Source organism: Crassostrea angulata, chromosome 8, assembly GCF_025612915.1.
Source record: "Crassostrea angulata isolate pt1a10 chromosome 8, ASM2561291v2, whole genome shotgun sequence".
Lineage (NCBI taxonomy): Eukaryota > Metazoa > Mollusca > Bivalvia > Ostreida > Ostreidae > Magallana > Magallana angulata.
Genome location: NC_069118.1, coordinates 13466611 through 13481156, shown reverse-complemented (window position 1 = coordinate 13481156; position 14546 = coordinate 13466611).

Here is a 14546-nt window from a genome sequence, read left to right as displayed (position 1 = left end):
ATTGCTTAAAAAAATTGGAGTCCCCCCCCCCTCCCCAAACCGCCTTCTGTTGCACAAAACAGTTGACAAACTAAACATGCGATGTGACAATATGTATTCCGAAAATGATCAAAAGATGTCAGGAAAATAATTATTTGTTGGCAACAGACATAAAAATTAGTCACATTATCATGATAATTACAATGATTACGCAGAAAATCTGAGGGCCGTATTAGCTTTCACTTGGAAAATATCGGAAATCCGCCAAGATGACACCCAAGCAAATACGAGACAAGACAAATTGGAAGCTAATTAAAGCTTACATTTTTTAGTATATCGAGACATTCGAATCATGTCGAATGGGATTTTTACCTCATTACACGAATTATTTCGTTGTAAAATTACCTTTTCTTTAATTTTCTCTGTGATTACCTGGTTAGTGTGTTTTTTTCAGCCTCAGGGTATGACATTTTACACACAGAATTCAATAACCCGTGTATGTTAGACTTAATTTTCTTTAATGTACGTTGAAATTTCAAGCAGTACAAAGAATTGAAATCTATTTTAGGAGGTATGAGGTCCTTTCAATACGTATGTTATGGAATGTGACGATACGTTTTTTTTTACTTTACCTTTTACCTGTAGGTTGTGTTCAGTGAAGCATTCTTAATTGTCATGAAAAGCTTTTAGAGATTCTTAAACTATACCGGTATACTGTATACCAGCCTCTGTCCCCCCCCCCCCCCCCCCATCTGACTGTATTTGTTTGAGAGATTCTGAAAAATTTGTCTCATAACATGTCAGTCCACTATATGCTTATGCTGCATATCGAACATTTAGTAAGACTTTTTGTAAATGAATGAGCAGTAACTAAGTTGGAATTCATATCAATCTACTCAACTTGCGTGAATCCATAATTAGCGGTTGTAATTCCTTTTGCTGAGGAGATGAAAGATTTAGTATATTTTAGAACAAACATTAGAGCCAACTGCACGGCACTTGTTTGAGATTCAATAATTATATGTCAAAACCAATCGATACACAAATATTGTATTGTCTTGTCTTTCTTGTCATAATTTCCCCCTGTACATCATTTATGTATTGTTTGCGTAATATGTACTTTTTATCAGCAATTATACTAATGCTCACAGAATTATACAAAGTTTTTCAGTTTGTCTGATACATGTATTTTTAAATCATATGAATCATATGCATACAATTATGTTTCAGTTTCTGTTATTTGTATCTGTTCAACTCACTTTATATACGATCAATTTTATTTGATAATCTAAATTGCATGTCCATGGACATCATGTTGAAATTTTATTGGAGTCCTTTTTCTTCTATTGTATTGAGACATGAAAGCATATGGCATCTACATGCTCGATTGTGTGCGACACTTTTTAGATTGAAACTTGACGTATTTTCTAAGATATATATATATATATATATATATATATATATATATATATATATATATATATATATATATATATATATATATATAAATATATATATATATATATATATATATATATATATATATATATATATATATATATATATATATATATATATATAAAGTCTTGATTTGATTAATGCACTTACTAAAATCATATGATTTTTGCATACATAATTCTAAATTGATAGTCATTTAATAAAACATACGTCATCATACAAGTACACAGTAATTTCTCCGGAAATGACTTTGTCCCCAAACTTTTCTAAAGGTTGTTTGTCCGGGTTCTTTCTAAATTTACATTTTTTCTTCATAATTGCATAGAAAGAATTTCCACAATAACGAAGAACATCATCCTCAGCCCCCGGAAACAATAGAATGGTTTCATTTTATTCCTGTTTATGTTCTCTGCAGGGGAACATCTACATTTCTGGTAATTATGTTAAACATGAAAGAGAAAACTTAACAGTGGTTCTTGTGATTTTGCCTATAAAAAAGTCTTGAGAGTATTGTGTGTCGAAAAGAAAAGATTTTCTTATCTCAAAATCATATCATATTTTATAGCGAAACCAATGCGGTTATTTTGAAGAGGAGATAATCACCATAAAGGGAAATATAAGAAAGACATGGTATTCCCAGTGTGAGCAATTACCCTTTTGGGATGATCATCACTCAATCCATACTGTGTAACATAAAGTTCGTGTTGCTATAATTTAGTTGTTTAATTTGCGTCTTTATCATCGATGATAATTTTATATATATATATATATATATATATATATATATATATATATATATATATATATATATATATATATATATATATACATATATATATATATATATATATATATATATATGTATATATATATTTATATATTTATAATACAAGCTGAATGCAACACTGAATGAAATTAATACCAGGTATATCAAATCCTTGATATATTCCGATGAAATGAATTTCGCACAACTTAGTCAATTTAGTCGATAAAAATCCAAGTTCATGTAAATTAGTATAAAAAAAACAAAATGTATGAATCTTAGTTGATTAATTGCTTAACAATGTTTTGCGTCATGATATTTATTTGAAAAGTCACTTTTGCACAAACATAGTTTTATGTACAATGTATATTCAATGGCATACTTAATCCTAGATAACTTCGAAATTATCAAAAGATGATGAAGGTCTACCATAATAAACAGAAACGAATAGCAGCTAAAGGCTAAACAAAACCGTCATAAGGTTTTCATTTACCGCTTCATTATGAATAGCAAAAATGCCCAAAAGTGTTCTATTTTTGTCCGAACAATGCTTAAATGACTAACAGCATAACTAATGGCTAAATATCAACCAGTTATTCTTACGAAAAATTAACTATTCAAGTCTTTGGCCTATGGTAAAGTTTATTCAGTAAGACTCACTCCTGGGCTTGAGGAAGATATCCGGTGTAAGAATTGACATGGCGATCATCACTCTTACCGAGAGGAATCTCTGTTCGATGAGGACTGTATTTGTTTAAAGTTTGACACCGCCTTCCTCCAAACCATCGATAAATTTATCATTTCTTTCACACAATGCCAGTTTTGATTAATTTCGAGTATTTATTAGTAGAATTGGGCTTTAACGCCACATGTTATAAATCCTAATGTGACATGCCTATATTACTTTGTACTTTAATGGGAAGTGGTTAAGATTTTTCAAGGACAAGTAAATAAACTCAATTACAGACAGTATTTTTGTGATTGGATGTAGGATTGATGCACTGTTGCAAACTGTACTGTATATAATTATCACAATATCAATGCTCTTGGCACTTTTGCATAATACTGTAGTTTGGTGATGACATTTTGTGTCATCACCAATTTTGATCATTTATATATTATATGAATAGATACTACATATCATTACAGATAACTATTTCAGTCATTCATGCATGAACATCCGATGCCTAGTAGAAGGAATTTTATATAGGATGGCGGGTTCGAATCTCTTCGTTAAAGATGCACAGCACAAATCTCTTTTTTTTTTTGCAGATATATTATACTTTTATCTTTTTATCATCATATGTTTATTTTGAAAAGAGAACAAACTGAGAACAAACTGAGCAGCACTTGAGACTAAAATTCTGAAAACTATTTAAAGAATACAAAACTCGGTATGGCTAGAAAAACAGTAACATATATAGAGCCACGTAATACACAACAGAAGAACCAATATGTAATCAAACTTAATGAAAACAACATAGAACATACAGCAAATATCAAAATAAATTATGAAATTATAAATCAAACTGGTCAATTAATTTAACATTATAACAAAGTGGAAACACAAATAGCGTTTTTTTAGTACAATAGCATTTTAAAACCACAAAATGTTTTAAACACTGAAAGTTTCAAACTTTAAATACAATCTAAAGCTGGATATGCAATATTCAACGCATCATAGCTTAAGCTAAAACAAAGAGATTCATACTCATGGATTCATAAAATTTACGTAAAAATTTAACAATACATGTTATTTTTTCATATGTCAAGGTATTTAAATACATTTAATTTTTCTAAAATATAACATTCCTTAAAGCCATTTAAATAACTGTAATAATTTTGTTGAAACAATGCAGTTCAAATATTTAAACACAATAGTAATATACCTGTATTATTATTATTGATAAACATCGATATTATAAACCACCATATCGACCAGTTCGAATGAAAAGTCCTGAAATCAAAAAAGGGTTTAAACGAGGGTTGGATGGTCCTAAATTAACTTCTATTAGACGAAGAGCTCTGTATAACGACATTTTGGAAAATTTTAATTTAAAAACAAAATAATTCGAATCTTATTTCACTTAAAAATAGTTTATGGCCCAAAATATCATATTTTAAAGTTAAACGCTGATCTGATGATCATTTAGCTGACCAGCCAGCCTATTTAAGCTGGTGAATTTCCAGAACATTCATGTTCTTAAAGAGGTCCTTCAAGACTAATGAATTGGAATTAAAGCAGAACATATAAATTCTATAAGCATATATATATATATATATATATATATATATATATATATATATATATATATATATATATATATATATATATATATATATATATATAAAATTAAATAAGAAAACACGAAAAACGTTCAATATAGCTTAAGCGCTTTCATTTTAAAATCTTCAGAAGCTATATGGCCCAATATATATATATATATAAACCTAGTTGCTATGACGTATTCTTAGAACAAATACGAAACTCTTAACAATCTGAGAGAACGACATAAACAAAACATTTAAGAAAAACGAAATCTGATTCCATCACAACAGTCTCTGTTTCTATTGCACTGTTTGTGTAACGTTGCGTTTCCCGTTGGAAAATAACAAACGTCGGTAAACAACCTTCGGTTTTTCATTCAATCGAATGATCTTTTATAAAAGTGTATCTAATGTAATGAAAAATACTTCCTGAATTTGAATTATAACACAACGATTGTTTTATAAAAAAAATAAAGATAGTACTAGATACATAATTATATGTTTGTGCGAAACGTATCAAGTGATGGAACTGCAGTTTGCCAACCCCACAAACAAAGTACTCTCTCTAGAGTGTCAGTAAACTCAATAAAAACCTATCTATTACACCTCTTCCAGTGAATCCTTCAGCCCTCATTATCTGCTGACTGACGTATCGACTATACTCAAAACCATAAACTTCGCCTTCGGGAGTGGTGATTTATTCTTTAACGTTTCTCTGTCTGCTCTTCCTGTGGATTTATTTTTTAAACCGTCTCATATTACAGTGCTTGCTGGTTCACAGAAAAAATAATATAAAGCTTAGCAAAACGTTAAGTACCGAGCCACCCGTGAAACGGAGTTCGAAAATACGAAACTAGTAAGCGTTATTTGTCTTTGTCTGTAAATGTAGCTAAGATCTAGTTTTGGTTGTTAACCTCGGTCACTTGTGTTGGAAAAGGGGTCATGAAAAATTAAACTATCAATTAATTCTCCCTTAATTAGAAGCATTTGGGGGGGGGGGTATTTAGGCTGAAAACGTAGATGTACTAATATATAACGGATATATAACAAATTCCAGTAAAAACGACATTGGAATTCAAGTGATAGGTTAAAGCTATTTCCTTCGTGACAAGTTTCGGGATATGTGGTTCTTTTCTCGTATGCTCAAAAACGTCGATTCAGGGGTCATTCATTTTTCAATTTTGGAAGACCTCTTGCTTATAATCACTTTGTTTCAATCGGATTGTTACTTAATGTCAGAAGTGGATAATGAGAGCTGAAGGATTGACAGGAAGAGGTGTAATAGATAGGTTTTTAATGATAGATATATAGGTTTTACTGACACTCTAGAGAGAGTACTAATAAGAGTATTTGAAAATTGAAGACATGTCGGAGGGAGTCCTCTTACTATAAAGACTATGTGTGTGTATCATCATTCACAGATATAAGAGATATAAGTAATGAATACTCTTCATTATACTATATGATGGCTTACATGATCAGTCAACACTTTTAGGGTGGGTGATAATGATAGCTTGTGGAGGTTATCAATTAAGGATTTTCATTCCAGTTTAAAATAAATAACGGGATTCAAATCGCATTCAACGCTTTAACAGCTTTACTGAAACCATCGAATTGAGAATTCAGACTTGGCATCGAAACAAAACCAAGTTTTTTGGGGGAGATTGATAACTTATTCCGTAAGATGTAGCATATAATCTTTCATTTTTGTTTTGGCAGTGACATACATACGTGTAATAAAATTGTTTATGTATGCAATCTTGTCTCTACGATAATATAAGCTTTTTTCCTCTCATTTGTAATTTGATTTCCATTAACAGATATACGAATGAAAATCCGTTATTTGCTGCAATGCAACAACTAACTTTATGAATATTTCACAAGCCCTGTGTGTTTTTCCTAGTAATCTATTTATTTCGCTTAAAAAACGCAAACGATGTTTTGCGAAGACCGAACAAGCATCAATTTGAAGAACAAATGTTAACAAAAGATCTTTTTTATATGAGGTATCAGAAATAAGAAAGAAGCAAGCATAATTGTGTAAAAAGTAAAATGCTTTAAAAACTAACGAACAATTTGGGATTTCAGTGATCCTATCATCAGAATATATGTATATGGTCACTTTTCTTGAATGATCTCACGCTTATTTGTTAAAAAAGTTAAAAAAGGAATATTTCGCACGTACCATTCACTCATATCAGAAATGAATATTACTTCTGCTTTTTAGAAAGTGTAAGTGATAAGAAAATGAGACGCAATTTTAAGAGACGTAAACAAATCACTATAAACAGACAAGTTCTGACGAAATCTAACGTTACGCCCAGGCTTTATACATGTATCATCTCTACCAGAAACCGTTGATTTGAAGTCCACCTAACCGATGGTTGCTAAGATTACATTTGTGTATTTGTTGCATGTCGTTTCCTGCAGAACAAAAAACCTTCTCTGTTTTATTTCAAAGACGTTTTTAACTCTTTTGTAAACGAACGAATGTAGCCTAGCTTTCATCTGTACGCAGTATTCTAATTCAAAAGCTGTCTTTTCAATAAGAGTAATATATCATTCAAATTTGGAAAACAGCACCTGGTATCATTTATATGCTCTATATGCAGCTAAGGCTTTAAGGAATCGGGGTATCTGTTATAGTTAAAACGCAAAATATCGAAGGTGTGGTGCTTAATTAATCTTCTTTTATGGCTGTTCATCTATGCAATTGCCGGATTGGAATAGCATCCTGAACTCAAGAACACCTGCACTATAATCCTTATTAAAATTCAAAATTATTTAATGCAGTTTTTAATTATCTAAATAAGGAAAGAAGGTGTTTCTTTTACTCCCTATATTATCGTTTATTATGTGCAGTTTCTTATTTGTAATATTACTACTACTGTATAGCTAGTATGGGGTTCAGACTTAATCCCTAGGGGTGTTCTTCAAACATTGAAATCCACTAACATTATTTAGTGTATCAGAATTCAATGACAATTAAATAAATGTCTAAATCTTTTAACATCATTGGGCTTTTTAATCTATTTAGATAGAATCGAGCTACTTTTCTTGATAGCCATGTAAAATACGTTCATAGTATTGGGTTAATTCAAAGAGTGCAAAAGAAACAGTCTGGGGGAGAAAATAAAACAAAAAAATTCTCACTAACTGTGGCTAGATTAGAGGAGTTCCAGAAGAAATAAAACTGCACTTTAATGATAATGATAAAAGTATAGCCGTAAAACCCACCACAGATAAGGCTTAAATGTCGAGCAAAAGCTTGATAGAGTCTTGTAAGAAAGGCAGACATGTGAAATCGAACGCGATAAGAGTTTATTTCACCGCATATAAAACGGATCAGAAGATACAGTTTTTTTTTAACATGATGCTTTTCCATTTGTAAGATTCCACGAGAACTTTCTTCCGACATTAGAAAAATGGGTTAGAAGAGAAGAAATCAAATTAGCACGTCTAGATCTTCTAATGCGTTCAATTCAATAAGTTGGCTCTAAGACCACAAGGTCAAACAACTGTAACCAAATATTGGGGAATAGCTACTCGATATACTCACAAATAAATGGGAATTCATGAGTTCGCGGCGATGTTTGCCATTTAGTTATGGTCAATAACTCAATATACCCCCAAATATAACATAATTATATCAAAATTTAAAATGTAAACAAGCGTATGAAATATTGTGAAGTATCTATTAAACTAGCACCTAAATGATAACAAAAAAATAGAGCAAACTATATTTTTGAAATTCTGAACAAGTTGTAACAACCTGAAATATGTGCATTTTTTAACAAATTCAACTGCAGGTTTTCAGAACTTCATGTAACTTGATGAAGTTTTGAAGTCCGAATATATGTAGCTACTGAATTCTCCCGTTTTATAATGTGATGAAGTCTGGATTTGAGAAGAGAGAGTTGAAAAGTTCTACAGTCTTTGCAATATGCACTTTTTTGTTGCTGTGACTGATAGAACATGTTTGATGTGAAGGTTTTAATTATTTCATTGCCTGAAATTAAGGTAAGGGAGAAAATGCGTTAGTGTTAAACGTGTCAGTGTGAAGTGTCAATCTTGAAAAAAGGTAAGAAAATTAATGCCATTGATTTTAATAATGTGGAATTTTATTTTATAATAATCCATGTCAATGTTTAATGGCTTACAAATTTTGAATTATTATTGCAATACTATCACAAAACTGGTAAAGGTTGTTTCTAAAGCCGACAAAGCTTTTTTTAAAACGCTTCACTTGTTTACCAAAACTTCCTCACATGTCCTAGTGTAATGATAAACTTTATTTATATAATTAGATCGAGCAGTTGCATCATCAGCGGCCATTTTATTGCTGCGCGGGTTCCAGTTGATTAGTTATCCATGCAGATAACACTTTAGGAGTTAATGGGCCAGAAAATACTGTCCCTCCTTAATGCAAGTTTACAAGATAAATCTAAATATAGAATAAGAGTTTTTTACATTTCATTTTCAATGCAATTTCAAAAATGCTTGAGGTTTTCTTTGCATTCTCAAGTTTCAAAAAATACCATGGAGGCATGATATTGCAGAAAACACCCATTATGTAGTTTTCTCTGCCACCATTACTTCGTTTATTACACAAGAAAAGCAAACGAAAGTTTTATGAAACGTAGTCTTTTTCGTAACATTAAAGTATTAAATAAATTAAATATTTCACTCATGCTAAATGGGATGTAGTTATCAAATTGAGTTTTTTCGAGAAAAAAAAAATACTACATCTCAATGAAATATCAAGAGACATAAGTTTTAATTTTCTTTGATTAATGCAACACTTGCCCTTAAGTTTATTTTGTACGTTTACAAATTTTGAATAGTTAACAGAGAAGTTTTCGGGTCTCTTTTTCATTTAATTTTTTGTTTTAAACACATGAGGGTTGTAGATTGCGTTTGAATTTTAACAATATCCAGAAATAAATTCCTCTCAAGTATTAAGATAATAACTCTTTTAGTGTTCATGCTGAAAATTTGTAACACAAGAACCTTTGAAACTAAATTCGACGGTCTATTCATGGCCTTAGTCTGATTGCACCCTACAGATGTTTTGGGCTGTACATTTTAATCCAAGCATGTGTTTCCATCTTATCCTCCTCTTTATCAGAATCATGCAGCTACATGCCCTTTATCATCCAAATCAAATGTTTAGAAGATGTGTTGAGGTAAGTCTAAGGATAAGCCCTCTGATAAAACAGGATCGCATTGCCAACATAGATACGTTTTTATTGATTATCAAAAATGACTGAATTTAAAGATTAAAGTAAAAATATTACTCATTGATAGTGCAAATTATCGTGTCAAATATCCGTCATTAGACCGATACCAGTAATCAATACACAAAAAAAATCTATATATAAGTTCTTTCTGCAAAAATTGTTGCATGACGTCGACAATTTTGCAAAATATGTTTTTTTAGATGTCCTTGAAACACATATCACAGTTTTATCTCCAACAAAGATTATATTTTGATCTAATCAAATCTTTTTATTAGCAATTTTGTAATATTAAGAAAATGCTTCACCCTTATAATTTTTACATGCCACAATTTTTTCTCAATAACTTTGCCATAGCTCTCTGTTTGTATTCCTAAGACTTTATGTAATACCAATATATTTAAAAAAATCATAAGATGTATAATTTGATAGAATTAAAGAAAATATATAAACATAATATTGCCGAGTCCTACAGAGATGAAAATAGTTTAGGAAGATATGAATGTTCATATTAAAACATTTCATTGGTCTGTGAGAAGCTCAAGTCATACAAAGAACTTTTCAACCGCTGCAAGTATTTTCAGGAGCAGCTGCCTTTTTACCACAACAACTTTGTTGGTTATCTCTCTCTCTCTCTCTCTCTCTCTCTCTCTCTCTCTCTCTCTCTCTCTCTCTGCATGATACCATTTTTAAATCTTAAATTATATATCATATAATATCAGCCGGCATAAGTAGTCATTGATGATCGTAAACCGATGGCTGATGTCGACAATGTACGCGTTCGAAAAGAATTAACAAGTAGATTAATCTGTAACGCACAGAATCGATAATATGATATTTTTGAGGTCTGGGGTCTAGTCATTGAAACCGTGATATATTAACAAATATCTCTCTCTCTCTCTTTCTCTCTCTCTCTCTTTCTCTCTCTCTCTCTCTCTCTCTCTCTCTCTCTCTCTCTCTCTCTCTCTCTCTCTCTCTCTCTCTCTCTGCACAGCACCAGAGTACTTTAAATAAATGCAAAATAAGCAAGGTAATCTTGCATTCAGACAATATGAAACCCCTTAAATTATGTATATTAGTTAGGAAATATAGAGAAAACAAAGTCAGATACATGCATTTTGTGCAATGATAATTTCCAATTATTGCCAATGTCATGCAATCAAAAACTTAACCGTAAATTACCTAATGAACACATTCGTATTTTTTTTTAGTCTGCATAATGTTGGAAAAGCAGGCCAACTTAACTAAAAATACGAGGTTAATGCTTGCTTGAGATAACATCATTTTGATATCCATAATTAACAAGTTGAAAATTCTGTTAAAAACATTCAGCAAATCATGTAACAGATCTAAAGTCGAGCAATCTGAAACATCTAAGTCTTCGCCAACACGTGTTTCCCATTACTTAAATTATTAAAGAAAACACAAACACCGCCATCTTTGTTATGATGTTGTTCATTCATTATCTCCTTAGCCATGTCTTAATTCAATTTGGTTGATATCAGATTTTATTTATCTCCTTTCTCTATTGCTACTTTCTCTTTCTTGTTATTGACTGCATGGGTTTTAAAAGTATTTATTATAAAATGAAGCTTATAAAAAAGGGCAATAAATGAAAACATACATGATTGATCAAATCAAGGTATTGATTCAGATTCAAGGTTATAGTAAGCTTGCATGTAAGCAATGGACAAAATAATATTGACTTTTGTTTCCGAATTTTTCGGTAAATATGCATATAATGCACATAACGGCAATAAATTTACATTTTCTGTTGTCTTCGCATGCAACAGTGTTATGTTTTGTTTCTTTCAAGACAGAACGTTATTTGGCACGTTGCGTGAAATGGTGTAAAATGGCAAAGGTTACAATCGATTTATTAACACTATAAACCCCAAAACACAAAACGGTTATTTCTTTATTGTAACGCAATATTTGATTGGCTAAGAGGTTATATTATTTCCGCTCATAGTAAAAAAAATTATAAAAGGAACATTTTATACTCTCTCTCTCTTTCTCTCTCTCTCTCTCTCTCTCTCTCTCTCTCTCTCTCTCTCTCTCTCTGGTATTGTTATTGTCAAAGTATGTTGCAATGAAGGAATGAAGAAACAGCCAATTCTTCTATAATTTTTAATCATATACTGCAAAGCAGTTTTGACTTTTGAGATCTTATCGATCCCAAAACTGTCGTTCAGAATTGGTTAAAAATACGTTTAAACTTTAAACAAACCTCCAGATCTGCGCCGGTTTTAAAAATAAGTGATTCTGTTAGCCTCGATCTGAGAGCATGAAATTTGTTAGTAATTCAAACGGGCCAATGTCAAGCTGATGTATGGGTTGTCCACAAGCAACACTTAAGTAAGGCTTCATGTCGCTTGTTGTTCGTAAAACGACCTCAACTTGAACGTTCCGAAACTGTATATCGTGCACTAAATTTATAAATTATTTTCTCTTTGATCTCAGTTATAGTTTTGTATCGATCAAGATGACTGCAAAATGCGCGTGTGTTATGATTATAAAGTAAAAAGGAACGGTGTCAGTTTATACAAAGGACTGAATGTCACAAAACGTTGCAATTTGTTGCATACGCTAGTGTACCATGATCTAAAATATAAAGTTATTGTAATTCAAATTAAAAGAATAATCATCATTTGAAAACTTTCATTTCGATAAACATTCTAAACAGGCAAAATCCATTGAAAAATGTTCTTGATAATTAGTACCATTTATATGTAGGCTACACAATTATCATTCTCTTAATAAGCATACTTGTATCTTATTAATGAATACTGAATGCAGTACATATCGTACGAGTTGTCCACTACCATAGATATCTATTTCCGTTATTGATCAAAGATTTGGCTCGCTAACAACAATGTCGGGAACCGACGGCCAGTCTCACACTGAGTAAGCGGATCCGAGACTGGCCGTGGGTTTCAAACGGTGGCTTAACAGTAGTGATAATGAAACCTGAATACCAGCAGACTGGGGTTTCATTACTCATTGCTTATCATTGAAATAAATATCGCCGACTTGATATTGGTCTCATAATAGCGAGCACAGGGGAAAAGGCGGAAAATGTCCCTTTTCATCACTGAGAGTAGTTTAGAGGGGTTCAGGGCCTCAACATTTTAGCACTACATGCATAAGTAATATTTTACTTACGCTAACTTTTCAAGCTGATTAAATATAATATCTTGTTTTGCCTTTTTCCTCGGATTGATTCATCGGAACCACATCCTTCAAATTCTGGCAAACGTTTATTAAGGTTGGCTTTTAAATCAACTTTGAACTTAAAGATTGCTGGAATTATACCTCCTTCTCTGTTACATGTTTTGCAAAAAAATTAAAAAAGTCTTACATAAAGATGGATAGAATTAAACATTCTTTATCTGTTATCATTTGAGATAACATGTCCCTACTGACACAAAGCATTACAAACAAACAAAATGAAAATGAAAGAAAAGCTAATATCTCCTTTTTTACAAATCCTTAGGAGCGAACATTAATCAGAATATATAATATCACTGCTAATTTCAAAACACAAATAAAGGCGAAAAAAGCAATTTCATGTTACCTAAGGATAAAATTATGAAAGAAATCAAAAACCGTCTATCTAATTATCAAATTATTGTGTTAATTGTACGAGATTCGGTAAGATAAGGAAGTTTTGCAATAATTGAAATAACAACTCCATTTTTCAAAACACGCCGTTAAATGTAACACGTCAACTTTGATCTAAAAATAGGACGCCGCTTTATACTTTTTCATACATTAGTTATTCCTTTATACATAAATGCTGTTTTCCTTGATGAAATAACGATATTATAAACCTTTGATGATAAGCTTAACATGGTAGCAGGTCATTTTTTCGTGGTATTCATAAAGAGCCTGTGAAGTATTCTAGATGTATCTCGTATAACGAAACAAATGATGTCTTTCATTTTAGATCTAATTAACTTCTTCTAGGTATTTTCTGACATGTACAATGAGACTAATAAATTAAAGCATCAAATCCTATCAAAATTACGTTATATTATACACAAAATCAAAAGCCTGTAGTAATTAATTTTACATGAGGGATAAAATAGCAGGTTTCAATGGTCTGTCCCTGCAACATTTTTTCATGGATACCATTTCAAACGAAAACGCCCCAGCCATTGAACATCGCATTCATCATAGTTCGTTTGTTTAGCATTACTCAGCTGTACTAGGATACCGAGTACCATTCACGTAAGGTTACGAAAGTATTCATATCATGTTTATTGATTATTGTATTACGAAGACCCTGCTAAAATAAACCCTTTGATGACACGATCAACTGCTCTTTGAAACCAAAATTCTTTTCATAGGCTATGTCTGACTGACGACAAAAACTGCCAATGCGCAGACGTTTAATCTACAGAATAATATAAAGATTCAGTTTGCCTTACGTATCTCAGCTTCTGTGATATTCATATATAAATCAGAAAAATATTGCGTGCAAAATATCAGAGCCTGAGGTTTATGAGTGCGAACTCCGATGAACCGGGGGTAAAAATTAAACCTTATTCATACATGCTTGATTTGTATATTTTCGTCTTAGCATGCATCATTTCTGTTAACAAAAATAAAATAAGTAGAGTTCTTTTGCTTTGTTGTTTTCAAGGTACACATGCCATTGCAATGTCTATCTATGATAACTCTCTCCTCCCTCCCCATCTCTCTCTCTCTCTCTCTCTCTCTCTCTCTCTCTCTCTCTCTCTTGGTGGAAATTTGGGATTTTTATTTTCTCTCCCTCTCTCTATTTTTTTATTACACAAACCCTATCTCTCTCTCTCACACACACAAAACCCTTATCT